Consider the following 18,148-nt stretch of genomic DNA (forward strand, 5'->3'; position numbering starts at 1 on the left):
GTTTCAGAAGCCTAAAAATATGTAACGGTCTTTGACCCTGAAATTACATTTCTGGGACATTTTCTTAAGGGAATAATTATGGATGTGTTCAAAGGCTTACAGGTAAAGAACAATTACAGCATGGTTTGAGATAACAAAAACTTGAAAATGACACAAAGACCCAATAACAGAGAACCATTCACAGTAATCAAAGTCTAAAACTACCTTGTGAAATAATATTTAGTGATATTGAAATATGTCCTATACACAAATGTACAGAGCGGATTACAAAACATTATATGGAATACATTTCACTTTAGGAAGAATATACAGGAAAAAAAAACCCTGGAATGTGATACATTAATATGTAACCAGTGTAATAGTAATTCTCTGGGTGGTGAGATATAGGTTACTTTGTCTATTTTCTAATTTAAACAATATACTATTTTTGCTATTTGAGGGACTCTCTTCACAGAACAGTACTACAAGGGAACGTTCGAGGCCAAGGCTACTTGTACATATTGAAGATGATTTTCTTAGGCTACAGTACTGACACTTGCTGTGAACTGCTTAGAAATTCTTCTGGAATTTTTAAAAATATGCATTTCCAACAGGGATTTATGATCACGTCATTTTCTTCTCACTGCAGCTTCGGCAAGAGGGAGCATTTAATAATCGTATAGGGTAATGTTAATGTACTTTTAAAATCATCTTTCGGAATTTCTTTTTTAAAATGCTCCATTTGCACTGCTTTCATCAAAGTGACAACGTAGCAGTTAAATCTTAAAAATTGCAATCGATAGATATAAAAATGAAACATTTAAAATGTGTATAATTGCACAAGATTTTATAGATGCTTATTGATAGATTTAAGAGACTTTTACCTAAAATGTTCTTGGGTTTGGAAAACTGGAATCAAGAAGATATTTGCTTAATGTTCTTCCTGTATGACTTACCTCATGAGAATTTAAGGGCAACACAAAAACTCCAAGATCTCACCAAGCTTTGCTTCATGGCTTTAAATATTACTCATTCCTTGACTATACCTTAATTAACAGAAGAAGTAGTGGAGATGGCCACATGCAATAAATATCAAAAGCTTCCTATTATTATCTTTGCAACACATGATGTAATTTTTCAACAAGTATGCCATATTATACCAAATACAATGGCCTTTGACTATTGAAAATAGGATGAGTTGGGGGGGCACATAGAAATAGGTTAGATAGCTGAAGGAAATCAATTTGAATTTTTAGTAATTCTGAGGATAAACAAGATAGATCACGGATCAAAAAAAAGGGTTGTGCCATGTTGCCTTGCCAGTTTCGCTCCCAATTTTAACTTGAAACATAAGGATATGATTAACTTGCAGAAATGATTTCTTCTGGAAGAGTGAAAGTTTATTCTCAACCATACTTATTCTGGAAATGGAAAGGCTGTCCCAGACTGCTTCAGTGTGACAGATTTTCTTTAGGTTGAATCAGACCTTTGGGCCAAAGTCTTTTATCAACCAGTCAACAGTAAAGCTTTTCTCAGTCATGAAAAATGATTGTTTCTCTTTTATAAGCATTCTTGGGAACGGCGGGAGTTTTTTTCAGGTTGAATTTATAAGTTAGAGGAACATTTCTTCCATTCATAGAACGGTTTTGTTTGTTTCCCATACATTAAAAACAATAACACGGATAGTTTCTGAGGTTTTTGATGAAGGGGCTGAGGAAGAATAACCGGAGTTGGGCTTCCGCGAGGAAACAGAACCCACAGGTGATAAAACGTGATCTTTGCTGAGGGAATTCTCTTTTGTAACGTAGACTCAACATCACGTGATTCCAAATCTTGATCCCAAACTTGTCACCGACTTGACCCCTCTTCCAACCTCATTAGTCAAGAGAGACTCATCCTGGTGATAATTTGGAGCAAAGTGTTCAGGTGTGAGAACTGGATATTAGAAGGCTTTTACTCTGTAGCCTGACTTGCAACTACAATTCTCGGCAAACCTCACGCAGCCTCTTTTTCAGACGGTTCTCTTGCATTTATCTCCTTCCTCCTCCACAGCTGCTTTCCCCTCCTCATTAAAGATTTAAGAGCAGCCAACTATGGAGAGGTGTTCATATGGCTGAGGTTTTATTCGTTTCGTACAAGACAGTGTGGCATACTCATGCTCCCAAGCATTACAAATACGACTAGAATGCCATTAGCAAAAGTAAAGTAAGAAAGGTGGAGAAAACACTATCCCAGGCGTCAGGACACCGACATTCTTCTATCTTCTCATCCACGAGCCTTGTCATTAAACTGGTGATTTAAAGAAATTTTTTCGTGCCTCCATTTTCTTCTCTAAAACAAGAGTTGTGCTGGCTGTGGTCGTTCGAGCTTTAGCAGTCTGTCATCTTAATCTGTTCACAAAGCTATCTTTAAAAATTATTTTAATTTTTCTTCTTCACTAAGATAATGTGTTTTTTTCCCAGTCAATGATATCTTTGTGATTTGCCCTGAGACTTGTCACTAAATCTCTTCATAAAAATATTCTTGAAGACCACTTCACAAAGCCTATATGCTAATACTTTTGACTGCTTCCTGCACAGGAAGGAAAACAAAATTTCTCCAAAGGTAAGGATGTGTTTATTTTATTTTATTTTGCCAGGGGGCTCATACTATAAAACTAAGTACTAAGCAGTAGTAGATTCATTTCCAACCTCCTAAGAAGGTCACATAGAAATTGATATCCTACATCTACTGTCGTTACGATAAAACAATACAAACTCGCTCCATCTGTTCGGCTTTCCTGCTCCTTAGAGTAAGCAACTTATCCAACATGGTCGTGCAAGTCAAATGTGGTATTTGCAACCATTGTTTCGATATATATTCAAAATCAGTATTAAATATCAGGAATAAAACAATTATTAGTTTCTGATAAAATCCAGAGTGCGTTTCTTTTACCTTCTTCATGGGACATTTTTGAGTGTTTGGATTGTGATTCAGAATCCACCTTTGATGACCAACAATTTCACAAATGTTCTCTCAAAGTTGATACATGTAAAATTGGCTTGCATGCAAACTATGATCTTTCTGACGTTTGCAGTAATTTTGTAGTAGACAATTTTAACTGTCAGTAAATAGATTCACATTTTATTTTGAGAATAAAGGGGTTTCTGCTTTTTCTCCAAATGTTATCATTATTGTTATTAAACTTACGAAATACCAGATATTTTCTCTGAAAAAGGAAGTAAATTTCCCCTCTTATGGTTGTTAATAAGTCCCAGTTGCTCTATTTTTTTTAATGTTTTTTTATTATATTATGTTAGTCACCATACAGTACATCCCTGGTTTCTGATGTAAAGTTCCATGATGCATTAGTTGCGTATAACACCCAGTGCACCATGCAATACATGCCCTCCTTATTACCCATCACCAGTCTATCCCATTCCCCCACCCCCTCTCCTCTGAAGCCCTCAGTTTGTTTCTCATAGTCCATAGTCTCTCATGCTTCATTCCCCTTCTGATTACCCCCCTTTCTTTATCCCTTTCTTCCCCTCCCGATCTTCCTAGTTCTTATGTTCCATAGATGAGAGAAATCATATGATAGTTGTCTTTCTCTGTTTGACTTATTTCACTTAGCATTATCTCCTCCAGTGCCGTCCATGTTGCAGCAAATGTTGAGAACTCGTTCTTTCTGATAGCCCAGTTGCTTTAAATACCATTTTCTTAGTAGATAAACCGCCCAAAATGTGGTCGGGTATTTTAATAAAACATATAAAAATTTGAATAGGTTTTACAAAAAATTTGATTTGATTCAGTAAGTATGTGACATAAAAAAGCAATCTGTTAAGGGTTCTACCTTGTATAACAAAAATATACATATAGTTGGAGGTAAACCAAGGAAACCAAAATAGGTATAGCACAGGCAGAATTCAATAAATGCCAAAACACAACGCTCTAAGAATCAAAGAAAGAAGTACGATACCTGGCTGGTTGATCAGGTAGGACTCCCTGGAAGAAGTTATTTGAAATGAACTGTTAATACATCCCTTCAGAGATTGCTCTGGGGACAAAGTATTCCAAATGTCTGAAGGCTGGCTAGGTAAGGACATGGTAGAAACATTGTAATTGGCCCAAGTTCTTCCAATGTTAATATCGTTAGAACTCTCTCCCCGTATCACTTGCTCTTGGGTGCACTTTTCCTACAAAGATTCTAACAGAAACCACCGAGCTTACCTATGTGAAGAGCACATGTGGAGGAACAACAAGAAGCCAGACTAGAAAGGAAAATTGACTCCACACTAAGGAGGGTCCTGGCTAAGTGTGGAGCTAACCCTATGGCAGTTGAGAGACCACTGAACCTTCTGGAGTTGCCCTGTGATCATGTTTTTGTTTTTGTTTTTTTTTAGATTTTATTTATATATTTATTTGAGAGAGAGAGTGCATGAGCAGGAGCAGAGGGAGAGGGAAAAGCAGACTCCCCGCCGAGCAGGGAGCCTGACATGGGACTTGATCCCAGGACCCTGGGATCATGACCTAAGATGAAGGCAGACGCCCAACCTACTGAGCCACCTGGGTGCCCTACCCTGTGATCAGCTTAACACCAAACTGACAGACACGCATAGGATGGTGTGACCCGGTGAGTGTTCTTGGGGTTCAGAAACAACAAGGGAACCTTTGAATACTTGACCTTGGGTGATAGTGGTGGGAAGCGTGGAGAAGGAGAAGAGGTCAAAAGAGATGAGAAAATCAGTAACCTCAAATACATAAGAAATAATTCTCAACTATTTAATACCATAATGGCTCTTAGAATTTTCTATTTATGAGAAATAGAACCAACAACATCTCTATAGTTCAGGGGTAACTGAGCAGAAGGCCAAGGAAGGGATAAAGTGATTTTGTTAATTTTCTCAGTTCTTTTTCTTTAAATTTTTCATTGGCTTTTGGTGTTAACAATTGGCTAAGAACTTATTTTTTAAATAAATTTCACAATGAATTGTTTTCTGCTTTTAGAAATAAAAATATGTTTATTTCTTTAAAAAATAAGTGTTAAAAGTCATTCTGTCAAATCGACTTGAGGACTCTAGAATTTACAGCTTCAGAAAATCGAACTTTCAAAGGTATTTTGTCCTATATTAGAGTAAGTGACATTTGTATTTTTTAACTTTTCTTTTAATTATTGAATTAAGTGGAATTAATGTTTTACTACTTGAAATTTTCTTAATTTTCATATGATATTTTACAAATTTCCTAAAAATGTAGATAATCTAAAAATGTATTTTGAGAAATCAAACATGAATCATAAAGGCCTACAGTCAGGAACTTTATATTTAAATAGATTTACTTTTTACAGCTATATTCATTTTCATATCAAATGTACAATTAATCAAACATATCATCAAATACATAAACCAAGTAGTCTGAATAAAAGTTTAAATTACTAAATCAACAAGAAAATTATTTTAGTTATAGATTCATACTATACTGTTTTGGTAAATTTTCTCTTTCTCAGCCTAAATATCTTATTTACATAGAAAAATTACCAAATAGAATGATAGAGCCAGTATAACAAAACACTAACACCTTACTGTAAAAGATTCGTCCTGACACAGAAAACAAACTGAACTTTTTAAGATGCAAAATAAGACACATGATTTTAAAAAAGAGATTAATTATAAGAGTAGCAACAAGTTGAGCTCAAATATCCACTTACAAGGTGGCACAATTAACAACTAAAGTCCAATTTTCTCACACCATCACAGAATTGTTCTTTTTACCACAAGGCATGAAACATATCCGTGCTGTGTGTGTGGAGCCAGTAGGATAAAGGAACCCAGAGGGGTCTATATTTAAATAATAATATTTGTGGACTCATTGATAGCATGTCAGGTGACTTAGAGGCAACACTGTCCCACAAGGTTGAAAACCAAGAAAGTTCTCATTAATGAGTAATACCAGTAGTAATGATGCCTGTTGGAACCCTGAAGAAAAATACTTGGAAGGACCATATTTACTCTGGAGTTGCAATAGTCGTTAGAAGTAAGTAATATATTGGGGTAGCACTGCAGACAACTTTACACCAAGAATTACTTTGGAATATGTAGAGGTCTAATGACATACTGTTTTTCTCAAAAAGATGCTTTCAGATATAAATGTCAATCTATAAATCTGAATTACACATATTATCAAAGTGGCAACCTAAAAAGAAAATTCCAAGCTTCCACAATCCCATCTATTTTTAGATTTTTGCAAAAAATACTATAAGGAGACCTCTTTCTCCTGCTCCATATTTTAATTGCACTGACAGTCCAAAGAAGAGTTTTGTCAAGAGTTTATAAAACTAAAAGAAAAAATTTTAAAAATGGATGTTTTTCACTTTGCAGATTTGTTGAAGTAGTTTTTGGCTTCAAAATGGCTTACTTAATGAAATTTGCTAAGATTATGGGAAAATACATTAATACATAAGGATAAAGCAGATTTTTCAAATTAAAAATTAAGGTTAAAAATAATTTGCTAGTGATGTGTGATCAATGCAATAATTTGGATATTTTTTTAAAAACTTATTAAGACTGAGTGGCATCTTCTATTGTTGAGGAAAATCTTCAGTATCTTGAAATACTTGGTTTAAAAATATATATCATTTGGATAGAAATTCGTTGTATAACAAGAAATTCAAATATATTTTTCAGTGAATGAAAGGGAAGAGTTGTTAGATATTAAACACGAATGTTCTATTTATGTTATTTTAAAGAATTTGAATTATTTGAATTCTGTTCGATGGATATGAAGGAATCTGACTGTCAAATGGAGAAAAAGGGATAGGTTTTTACTATTTACTACCTCCTACTCATGTGACCAAGTTTTCTTACTGATGATTTCTATCCAGACTGTGACAAGTTCCTCAATAAAGAACTCTTGATTCAGATATATGTGTAGTCAATTAAGTCATAAAACTATATAATAAAATGTTATGTACACTAAAGCAAATTTTCTCACTTAAAAATTTAAAAACAACTTTACTCAGAAGTCGTGTACAAATTCAATATGTAAATAACCTCCCTAACATGTGTGTTTTGTGTTTCTTAACATATCTATAGAAAGTAAAGAATATATAATAATTTTTTTTCACCAAGCCGCACATAGAAACCTCCCAAGTCCTCTCCAGTTTAGTCTGGTGTGCTGTGCAAATGCAATCTTTTTATGTGTGACTTGATATGAAAGAGTTTGGGAATAACCGACAGCCCGTGAGAAATGAATTTAACTGACGGCTAAGCAAAGCACAGGAAAGCAGTGAGAAATAAGTCCAAGATAACCCGAAAGTCAGAAGGACTACCAAGGAGAAAAATCTGTTGACTTTATCCAGTTTTTTCTTATGTATGAGATTTAAAGAAGCTATGAGAGGAAGCATGTCATCTCCTCAGATGTTAGAGCATAAAGATACTCTAAAAGGCAAAGCACTGATCCCCCTCCAAGTTTCTCCAAAGGAGCTCCTCGCGTGCTAATGGTAGAAACGTGTATGGGTGTTAGTCGTGGTTTCTCATAAAGACCACGTAAAGATTATCTGAAGCTTTGTCAGGGACTAAATCTTACACAACTTGAGAGAGTTTTGATATTTGGGAAAAGAGCTTCAAAGCTTCGCTCTTCTGGGGGCTATCTGGGAACAGGAAGGGAAGAGGCATGTATATACTCTTAAAATAACGCACATCGATAAATCAACATTCATAATACATTCCTCGGCCGAGTGGTGATGCATATCAGAATTTGTTTTAACTGTAGAGACACAAAGAATCTTTTTAAAAATAGACTATTTTAAAATCCCATACAGGAATAGGTCTGAAGTTTTAACTATGTATTCCAATAAGTCGTATTTCTTAGGGCTACTGTACTTTTTATCGCATCTCCTATTTGAGGGTTTTCCAGCTTCAATATTGTGTGCATCAAATTACTCCATATTCTTGGACGTTTGAGAGAGTCTGAAGAGACAAAATAAAATAGTTTCCTTTTGATCTAAAATGGCATTTCCTATATAAGAACAAAAAAACCACAAGAAAGTCTTAAGGCTCCTACAATTAATATATTCAAAACCTGTGCAGCTTAAAAATGAGCATGACTTCCAGTGAGAGATTTCTAAACCTACTGGAAAAGGCCGAGTCGAGAGGAATGTCTGTGTGCTTACAAAGAATGGCACAACTCTATGCTGGACTATGAATAAGAACCCGAGAGTTATTGAAGGCATGAGAATAACTTGTAAAAGGCAACTGTAAACCATTTTGTAAAATATTATTGCCAATCAAATGTTAAATGATGACAACAGAAGTTCTTTAGGGACTGCTAAAAAGCAAACACTGTTGGAAGAGGAACTATAAGGGAAAAGGAAAGAAAACAGAGCGGATATAAAGACCTCGTAAATTTAAGAGAGAAAAAAAGACAACTGTGAGTGATAAAAGGAAAAAGCTTACCAATTTTATGTCCAGCTTCATCAAAATAAATAGCTCATCTTTAATTCCAGGGGATTCAAACCCAATGGGAGAGGCAAAGTTAATCTCTTAAATATTTATAGAGAGAGTTTTCACACATAGAAGCAAATATAGAAGAAATAAGTAATAATATGTTCTAATACTTACAAGCTTTATACTATAACTGAATTACTTTTCAAGAAAGTGAGAAGGATTTCTGCATAGTCTTAATAAACAGCGACAATGGAGCAGCTTATGTGAAAGACAGAAAGACAAGATGTTCTGCAATCTTTATTGTTCACTCAGGGTTTTTGGGAAAATGCCCTGATAATCAAATCCTGCTTCCTAAGAACTGAACTTTTTTAATAATAATAATAATAATAAATAATAATAATAATAATAAAAAAGAAGGAGAAGGAGAAGAAGGAAGAGGAGGAGAAGGGAAAGAAGAAGAGGAAAAAGAAGTACCCGGTAGGGTACATTTAATTCTTGTACTTTTCTTCCAGAGCTGTAAAACCAGTTTGGTGGGGGACGCTTTCTGAAAATGGTGTACTTAATCAAAATGAAGAATAAAGAGGGGGTCCTTCTGTAAATCAGTGCAGGTTTTGCCCTTTCTGCGGAATGGATGCCTGACTCTTTCACTGCCCTATTTGACACCTGTATGTCCTTAATCATTGCTGCATGGCCTCTCACAAAGAGAGTGGGGTAAAACGTGAATGACGGTGGAATGTTTTCTGATTTCTAACAATAAGGAGTAGCTTTAAAAAAAAAAAGATTCAAGTAATAGGATTAGGATCAAAAATAATTTGAGGATCCCTGTTTTGCAGGGGTGTTTTTATCCATTTTATAGTGAGAGTCCTCCAGGAAGCCAGACTTACCACCCATGGCTCAAGAGGGCCAGTCTCTGCGGAATCGGGACTCATCCAGGGTTTATGTCATGAAGTCAATGTCTTCACGTTCAGCCCACTCACTTGTGTCTCCTCTGTAGGGTCTGGGTTATCTTGTTTAGACTTTATTTTGGTTACATTTGAGGGCAACTACTGAGTCCTCATTTCCCACCGGCTATGAAGAAAAAGTGATGAGAAGAAATAGAAGGGAGAATGAAGGCGGCAGATGAGGGCAGAGAGAGAGAAACGTAAAGAAAAGAATCAAAAGAGATTTCCTCCTCCACAGTCTGCCCCTGAAGAAAACATCTGCCTGAGTGCTTTTCTCTGGAATGACCTGTTAACATAATCCAAACTTAGAGGGAGTGGGGAGGGAAGAAGGGCGTACTTTCTGAAAATTGAGAAACAAAAGTGAATGGATAAAATTATTGTGCTTCTTTAAAAAGCACACTAGGTAAATGTTACAGCTAGCAAAGTGAAAAGCAAACACATGCGCGTATATTTAGGCAGAACTTACAAAGATCAGGGTTCAGATGTGAAGCAATGTGTACTAACAGAAAAGCCCCCAGTCCACATCGGGGAGCGCCAGGGAGGAGGCAGGGACAAAGTAAATAAGGAAAGTCTGATGTCTCAGCACCATTATCCAATGGAGTAAATTTGTTTGATTCAGTTCAGAGATAATCTCAGCCCATTTTCTTTCTTTTTTTTTTATAATTATTTTTTATTATATTATGTTAGTCACCATACAGTACATCCCCGGTTTCCGATGTAAGGCTCGATGATTCATTAGTTGTGTATAACACCCAGTTCACCATGCAATACGTGTCCTCCTTACTACCCATCACCGGTCTATCCCAATCCCCCACCCCCCTCCCCTCTGAGGCCATCAGTTTGTTTCTCATAGTCCATAGTCTCTCATGTTTCATTCCCCCTTCTGATTACCCCCCTTTCTTTATCCCTTTCTTCCCCTACCGATCATCCTAGTTCTTATGTTCCATAGATGAGAGAAATCATATGATAGTTGTCTTTCTCTGCTTGACTTATTTCACTTAGCATTATCTCCTCCAGTGCCATCCATGTTGTAGCAAATGTTGAGAACTCGTTCTTTCTGATAGCTGAGTAATATTCCATTGTATATATGGACCACAACTTCTTAATCCAGTCATCTGTTGAAGGGCATCTCGGCTCCTTCCACGATTTAGCTATTGTGGACACTGCTGCTATGAACATTGGGGTGCATATGGCCCTTCTCTTCACTACGTCTGTATCTTTGGGGTAAACACCCAGTAGTGCAATTCAGCCCATTTTCTTGGACTTACTAGCGCAAAGCTTTGTAGAATTACAAATGAAGTCCTGCCTTAGTACTCATGGCCCTTTTCTGGCTCTGGGGTTCCTCATCTCCAGAGTGATGTCCGAGGACCTGAAGCTTGGACGGTGCTGCTTGGGAAGGCCGCACCCCAGCCCTGCTTGTGACAGGGCTCCGTGTAGGTCACCCCAGGGTATGGCTCTGGGACGTGAGGAGTTTCTCTGGAACAAAGGCCACACCTTCCCTTGGCAGCCATTTCAGGGCTTAACAACCAATGACCCTTTCGATCTGGATGACTGTTTGTCATAAAAGAAAAATATTCATCTGATTTTGAAGAGAAAAATGGATCCTTTCAATGAATGAGTGCTAAGGAGAACATGGATTCACAAGTCAGGGAGAATCCATGATGAGCAGAAAATGGCCAGATAAATTACAAATGAGAGGACTATATCAGAGAGGGCTTCAGGCTGCCTTTTGGCCAGATTGCAGGGACAGTGACCACAAAAGAGTTTAACCCCGAGATGCAATGCCTCCTAAATTCCAATGATAAAGAATGATAGCATTATTTGACAATAGACAAACTGAAGGAGAAAATGGGGATGGGAACAAATTATTATCTCAAACATCCAAAAATCTCCACTGCACCCAAGGAAAACCCTTGTGGAACCGTCTACTCTTCCGTCAGCCCTCGGCTGAGCCCACTGAAGCTCTCCAGCAGAGAGGCTGTCCTGGCCACCTTAGAAATCTGCTTCAAACCTTGCAGTTAAAATTGCATTTATTATACCCAGACCCACCTCCTCTGCTGCCTTTTCTGGGCATTCTCAATGAAGACAGAACAGCTGGTTCACCAAGCTTTTAATGACAACACATCTTATGCAGAGCCACCGAATCACACATTTGTCTGAAAAATCTTGTCTTTGTGTCTACTTTTATGGAAGCAATAACATTTCAGATGACGATGGCCTCCCTAAACTAGGAAAATTGTTTCTTCCACAGCTGTTTATAGAGCCAAGCACATCCATTCAGGGAGGCTACTCATGGGGCTCAGATATCACAGAGCCCAGGAGAACATCCTGGGGGCACCTAAACTTCAATTTCTGTGTTTGTAGAATAGACCATCCATTCTGTTCTCAAAGAGCTAGAGTCCCCTCCTGCTTTTCAAGGTTTAAAAGATATAACAGTAGCTATTGTGTTCTTTACCTTCCAAGTCAAGAAAGTGGGAACTGAAACCAAAGGGGCAGAGAAGTCTTTATATATGGGAATCTTGGTGATTTCTGGTGGGGGAGGATGGCCGGTGAATTCATTTGAGGATGAAAGAAAACACTGGGGCTATCTTGATGATAAAGTTAATCTTTCACTCTGCTTTTTATTTTTTCATATTAATATGGGATGTTGTATAGAAACGATCCAATGTAGTTATAAGAGTCATCTAAGTCTATTCACTTTTTATTAATGAACCCAACCACTGTGTGTCACCCAGAAGTTTACAACCCAGTCTAGGTACCCAAGGAGACTTCACTCTTGTTGGGGAGTCTGGACTTAGTCTTGAGATACAATGAAAGAAGAATCCAGGAAGATAATTTAATCAAACATGTCCTGATGACATTAGGATTTAATATGCATGATCTCTCTGTGCTTTCTTATCCAGAAAAGAACTCCTTTAACATTTCCTCTCAGATCAAAACTCATATGCCCAGAAATACTCTTGAGATGCTTGTGTTCTTTTTTTTCCCGTTTCCAGCACATTTAAACCGTATCGATTTACATTATACTAAATGAGTGCTCCCTTCTGCTACATTAGAGACCCTCCGTACTAATAATTGGTATTAATATTCATTGAGCATGTGGTACGGGTAAAGCACTGTCTTGAAAAATGTGCAATTAATCACAATCCTATTGTTTAGGTATTAGGATCGTTAGGTATTTTGTAGGTGGAAATTGGAGGCAGTTCAGTCTCCCGTCCAAGTTCACATGGAGCTGGGAATCTAATGTAGGCAGGTACCTCCCAAGCCTACTAGCTTAATCACAATCCTGTACTGTTGACTTCTGTGTAATGGTGATTAGGTTAGTTGTTTGAGATGATTTGTAAGGAATGAAGGAGATTGGTATGGGATAAGTTTGACCACACCTGATCGTTCATTTCAGTCTACGTGTTGATGAGGTGCCAGGCATTGCATCAGATACTGGAGATACAGAGAGAGCAAATTGCAGTCTCTGTGCTTATGGATCTCAAAGCCTGGGAAGGTCCTCTCAGCTGGAATGAGACATGGATGAGTGTAGGGCAAGGCTGCTTGACAGGGAGGGTGCAGTGGAGTCCTCCAGTACCCAACAATGGGGTGTTTCCATGGACATCTGCCTCGGCCTTTTCCCTGCAGATAGACAGACTAGATCTTGCAATAATGTAGGCACTCCCCACAGATGAGAACTACCCATCTCTTTACGAGCTTGCTGACCATTCCAGAGCTAAAACACAGCCTCTCAAGAATGTCTCAGATTTATACATAGGCCAGTTTGATGAGTCATAAAAAAGAAGCAGCATCTGTATTCAGTCAACCCAGATGGAATTTACCAAAAGTCTGAAAATATTAGAAAAACTTTCTACCAATGGTGAACAATCATTTCAGCAGAATAAAAATTTATTAAAGCATTGGGAGCACGGAGATAAGGAAGTGAGGTGGCGATTAGAGCCGAACCGAAGTATGGATGGGCGGTGCGGCAAGATGAACAGGGTCTTTGTATTAGAAGTAAAGAAAATCAGGGCAAAGTAGTTCGTGGAGAGACAGTGAAAACACAAGCGTCCCTTCTGTTATCTAATTTTGAATTTTCTATTCTTTATTGCTATCTGGTGATTTACAACAAGAGAAAGGCAATGGAGAAATTGAGAATCATTAGGATGTAATGATGTGTTTCAAAGACAGCCCTAATGAAAAGCAGAAATTTTAGAAAATAAAAAAACCCCAAATCATATTTGTTTAAAATCTCTAATGATTCCCTGAATCTTTTGAAGTCCGTGGAGCTACAGTGTGTGCTTCCATTGGCTTCTGAATTATGACTTTAAGTTATGCTGCATTTAGGAGGTTAATATTTGTTAATTTATGTGGAAAAAATTAACTGTGCAAAGTTAAGGAAAAATAGAACAATGAAAACTCAAAATAGTACTCGTTGCTGCATGAGAAAAGGAATACACACATAGTTTCATTTACTGAACTTGGATAAAACATACGTGAGCAAAATACACCGAAATGTCAAGAGAGTTATCTCTGTGATGTGACTGCAGTCATTTTTCTTTTTTTTTTTTCTATATTTTGCTCGATCTTATACACACAAAGTTTGTACAGTGAGGTGGCACTTTTATAATTAGAAAAACATCATGTTAGTTTAAAATAAACTTGCATTTATGTTTTAGAAAAAAAATGGGTTATATGATAGTAAATTAAATGTCTATTAGACACCGAGTGATTAGCTGTGTATAAACAGGGTTTACAAAAAACAAATCAAGCAACACAAAATTAATAGCTTCTTTTTGGCTTGAGCAGTAAGATTCAGCAGATGTTATGCTGGAATTTTAGTAAAGGACATGATAGGGTCTCCTGAGATTTGACTGACAAAATGAATTTAAGTCTGTTAGGATCAGAGAAACTGTACATGGTTGAAAAACAAGGACTGAACGTCTGTAAACAAAAGGAAATAATGACTGAGGAGGGGAGATGCTAGTGAAAGACCCTAGGGTCAGTCAGCGCTGTGTCTGAGGGAATACAGGCAGAGCCGGGTAGCACATGGAATATGTAAGATAGAAAAAGGCCCCAGTGGGAAGTAAAAATGGGAATGACAGTGGGGGGAAGGTAATAATTAAGCACGTACTTTGTGCAAAGTGTTATGCTCTCTCGTGTGCTTTTTTCTAGGAACACAATAACTGTACGAGGTAATTATTTCCAATCAACAAATGAGAACATTAAGAACAACAGAAGACATTAAATAGGAATACTGACAAATACACTGACTTATTTATTTGGTTAAATACTATCTGAAAAAAAAGGCCTATTGACAACTGGTATCTCATAAAATAAACCAACCAACCCACAAACCCCAGAACTGTGTGTGCCAAACGTTGACAGACTGCAAACGGAAAAACCTTTTTTTTTTAAGCCTAAGTTCCACGTATTACGTGTAATAACAAAGACACAAGGACAGTCAGCCCCTTTCTCTACTGATACAGTACGTTGTATCACATTACAAGATTTATTCTAGTAAAGAGAATAAGATCCATAAAGATACTAAAGTAATGCACGTGGAAAGCCTGACTCAATGCTGATTTGGATGAGTCATAACATATATGAAAAGCATAAGCACTTGGGGAAAATGATGTGGCCAGATCTAAACAGGATAAGGAGGATAAGTGGGATAAAAGTAAGGAAAGGGGGAAAAAAATAGGTCACATATCAACAAAAAAGTTTCCAATAGCAGGAACTATCAAAACCAGAAGATTTGTTCCCAAAGGAAATTCATGATTGTGGAAGATTTAATACTTGAGTGAATAAACATGAAAGAATAACTAATCGAGAACAGCTCTAAATTTTATGCTTCTATAGATTCATTTGTAAATAAACTATTGAGCAATGATGCCTCATTTATTCATTAGCTTCAGGGGACAAGCTGTTCCAGAGAAGTTGGGTTCCCCAGATAATGCAAGTCTTGCAACAGACACAGATTTCTTTTATTTTTTAATTTCAGCCTTTTTAATAGAGAATTATTTAAATTGCATTACTGGATCCTTGCCTTCTTAACATTCCAATAATGGAATTATAATATGAGGTGCAGAATTGTGTATGGAAATCCTTCTGCATGACAGGGTCAGGACAACCAGAAAGTAGCTGTGATCTGGAAGTTTTTTGGGGTTTTTTTGTTTTTTTGTTTGTTTGTTTACCGCTCTGGTCCTTAGTGTTTTTGTTTGTTTGTTTGTTTCTTAATACATATCTGTAACCAAGGGTCCAGGAGAAGATGCTCTTGAACATTTCTTCACCTAAATGCTCTGATGCTGAACATCTGCTGTCTTATTGCACTGTAATACTATTTGTCTCCACGTTAAATGTTTTAGACACCCTTTCAGCCAAAGGACTTTAAGGCTTTAGCTGAGGTCCTACATTCTGTCAGTGAATAAAAGGTGTAGACTGGATAACAACACTTTTCTTTCCTACTCAAAAACTCCCTCACACTGCTTTTGTAATTCCTTTCAGGTTCACAGGTAGATGGTACCTAAAATTGAGGCTGCTGGAAGTCTGATTTCCAGGTAACCAGCAAGAGACTCTATTCCTATTTTGGGGAAGATCAAGGAGATGGTAACTATTAAGCACTTTTTATGTATTGGGCTCTACTGAACACTTTCCATCCACATCGCATTTACCCTTGACAGTATTCTACAGGACAGACACTGTTACTACTTTCATTTCATGGATAAAGAAACAGAGGTTGGGTGAGGTTGGGTGATTAACACAACCATGTCATTAATAGTCTAGTACCTGGATTTGAACCAAGCAGTCTAATTATAGGACCAGTGTTCTTTTTTTAAATTTTTTTTTGAAGTAAGCTCCCTGCCCAGTGTGGAACCCAATGTGGGGCTTGAACTCACGATCGATCATGAGATCAAGACCTGAACTGACATCCAGAAGCAGATGCTTAACAGAGTGGGCCACCCAGGGGACCCCAGGACCAGTGTTTTTAATCACTCAATAATACTTACTCTGCAAATGCAAAATCATAGGGGGCTTAAATTAGAATTTGTGAATTAAATGTATTTCCAAATTTTTGCAATTTCATACAGTGCACAATTAATATTCTCATCCATGTCTCCTCACTTACATGTGCAAATGTTTTTCCATGATATGTAAAGACAAGCTGGATGAGGGCTAAATGGGATTTCAGTATTCTAAAGTTGTATGTATGATAACCACGATTGATTCATTAATTTCTTGTGGAATAAGAGCTTTACTGGGGTATAATTAATATACGGTAAGCTGTACAATTTAATAACTTTGGATGGATGTATACATTTATAAAACCACCACCATACTCAAGATAATCAATGTATCCATCAGTCTCAGAAATTTTCTTCTGGTCCTGTACAATTCCTTCTTGCCACCCTCCTGCACTTCCACTAGGCGACCGCTGATTCAATTTCTGTCACTGTAGATTAGTTTACCTTTTCTAGAATTTTAAATAAATGGAATTGAACTATCTGGATCTTTTTTGGTCTGGATCCTTTCACTCAGCATTATTTTGAAATGTGTTTACCCATTTACTGTGTTTATCAATAGTTCATTAATTTTTTATCACTAAACAATATTTTACTGCATCGATCTACCAGTTAAACATTCACCTGTTGATGAGTATTAGAGTTGCATCAGTCTTTGGTGATTACAAATAAAGCTACTATGATATTTACTTACAGGTCTTTCTACGGATAAGTATTTTCATTTCTCCTGGGTAAGTACTTGGAGTGAAAAGGCTGGTTTCTAAGATATATAGGTAGATAGATATAGATATATTCATACATATTCATATAGCTAGACCTATAGGCTTTTCATTTAAAAAAAAAATAAATCTGCTTGGCAGCTCGGGGAGGAAAAAGGCAGTTTGTGACCTGAGTTCTAAAGTTTATTTATAATAAAATACCAGGGAATGTCTGAAATATAAAGGATTATAAGTTTTAAAAAAAAGAGAGAGGGGCGCCTGGGTGGCACAGCGGTTGGGCGCCTGCCTTCGGCTCAGGGCGTGATCCTGGCGTTCTGGGCTCGAGCCCCACATCAGGCTCCTCCGCTGTGAGCCTGCTTCTTCCTCTCCCACTCCCCCTGCTTGTGTTCCCTCTCTCGCTGGCTGTCTCTATCTCTGTCAAATAAATAAATAAAATCTTTAAAAAAAAATAAATAAAAATTTTAAAAAGAGAGAAAATGTCATATATATACATACGAAGCTGTCAAACTCTTTTCTAAAATGATTGTGCCATTTCATATCCCCAACAGCAGTAAATGGGAGTGCCAATTTTTCACATCTTCAACTGTACTTGGTATGATCAATCTTTACAATTTTAGCAATTCTAATGAGAATGTAATAGTATCTCGTTGTGATTTCAACTTGCATTTCCCTAATGGTTAATGATATTGATTATCTTTTTATGTTCTTTATTGCCTTTGATATAGCTTTAACGGTGAAAAGTCTGTTCAAATGTTTTCCATTTTTCAAAACTTTAAGTTGGTTGTTTATTTTATTGAGTTTTGAGAATTCCTTATATACTTCAGATAGAAGACCTATATCAAATACATGATTTGCAAGTATTTCTCCCAATTTGTGATTAATTTTTTCATCCTCTTAATACTATTTTTGAAAGCAGAATTTTATAATTTTGATGAAGTTCTGTTTATCTTTTGTATTTTATATGGATTGTGTTTTTGGTGGTTCACGCGAGGAATTTTGCCTAACTCGAGGTCACAAGGACTTTCTGCCACGTTTTCCTCTAGAAGTTACTTAGTTTTAGGTATTGCATTTAGGTCCACAAG

The 18,148-nt window shown here is 36.9% G+C and overlaps 1 long non-coding RNA gene across 7 annotated transcripts in view; it reads left to right on the forward strand.

Moving 5' to 3' along the window:
• The window catches only part of LOC103657445, a 122,885-nt gene extending 105,575 nt beyond the window's left edge, over window positions 1–17,310 (forward strand). For 5 of the 7 annotated variants that reach the window (XR_566855.2, XR_005838366.1, XR_005838367.1 and 2 more), the window contains one exon: window positions 15,833–17,010. This is a non-coding gene — a long non-coding RNA (uncharacterized LOC103657445). Of the gene's footprint in view, window positions 1–15,832; window positions 17,011–17,043 lie in introns of those variants that run through there. The other 2 variants (XR_005838368.1, XR_005838370.1) reach the window with 2 other exon arrangements.
• Window positions 17,311–18,148: the final 838 nt, after the last annotated feature.

This window comes from Ursus maritimus, unplaced genomic scaffold (assembly GCF_017311325.1).
Source record: "Ursus maritimus isolate PB19 unplaced genomic scaffold, ASM1731132v1 scaffold_29, whole genome shotgun sequence".
Taxonomy (NCBI): domain Eukaryota; kingdom Metazoa; phylum Chordata; class Mammalia; order Carnivora; family Ursidae; genus Ursus; species Ursus maritimus.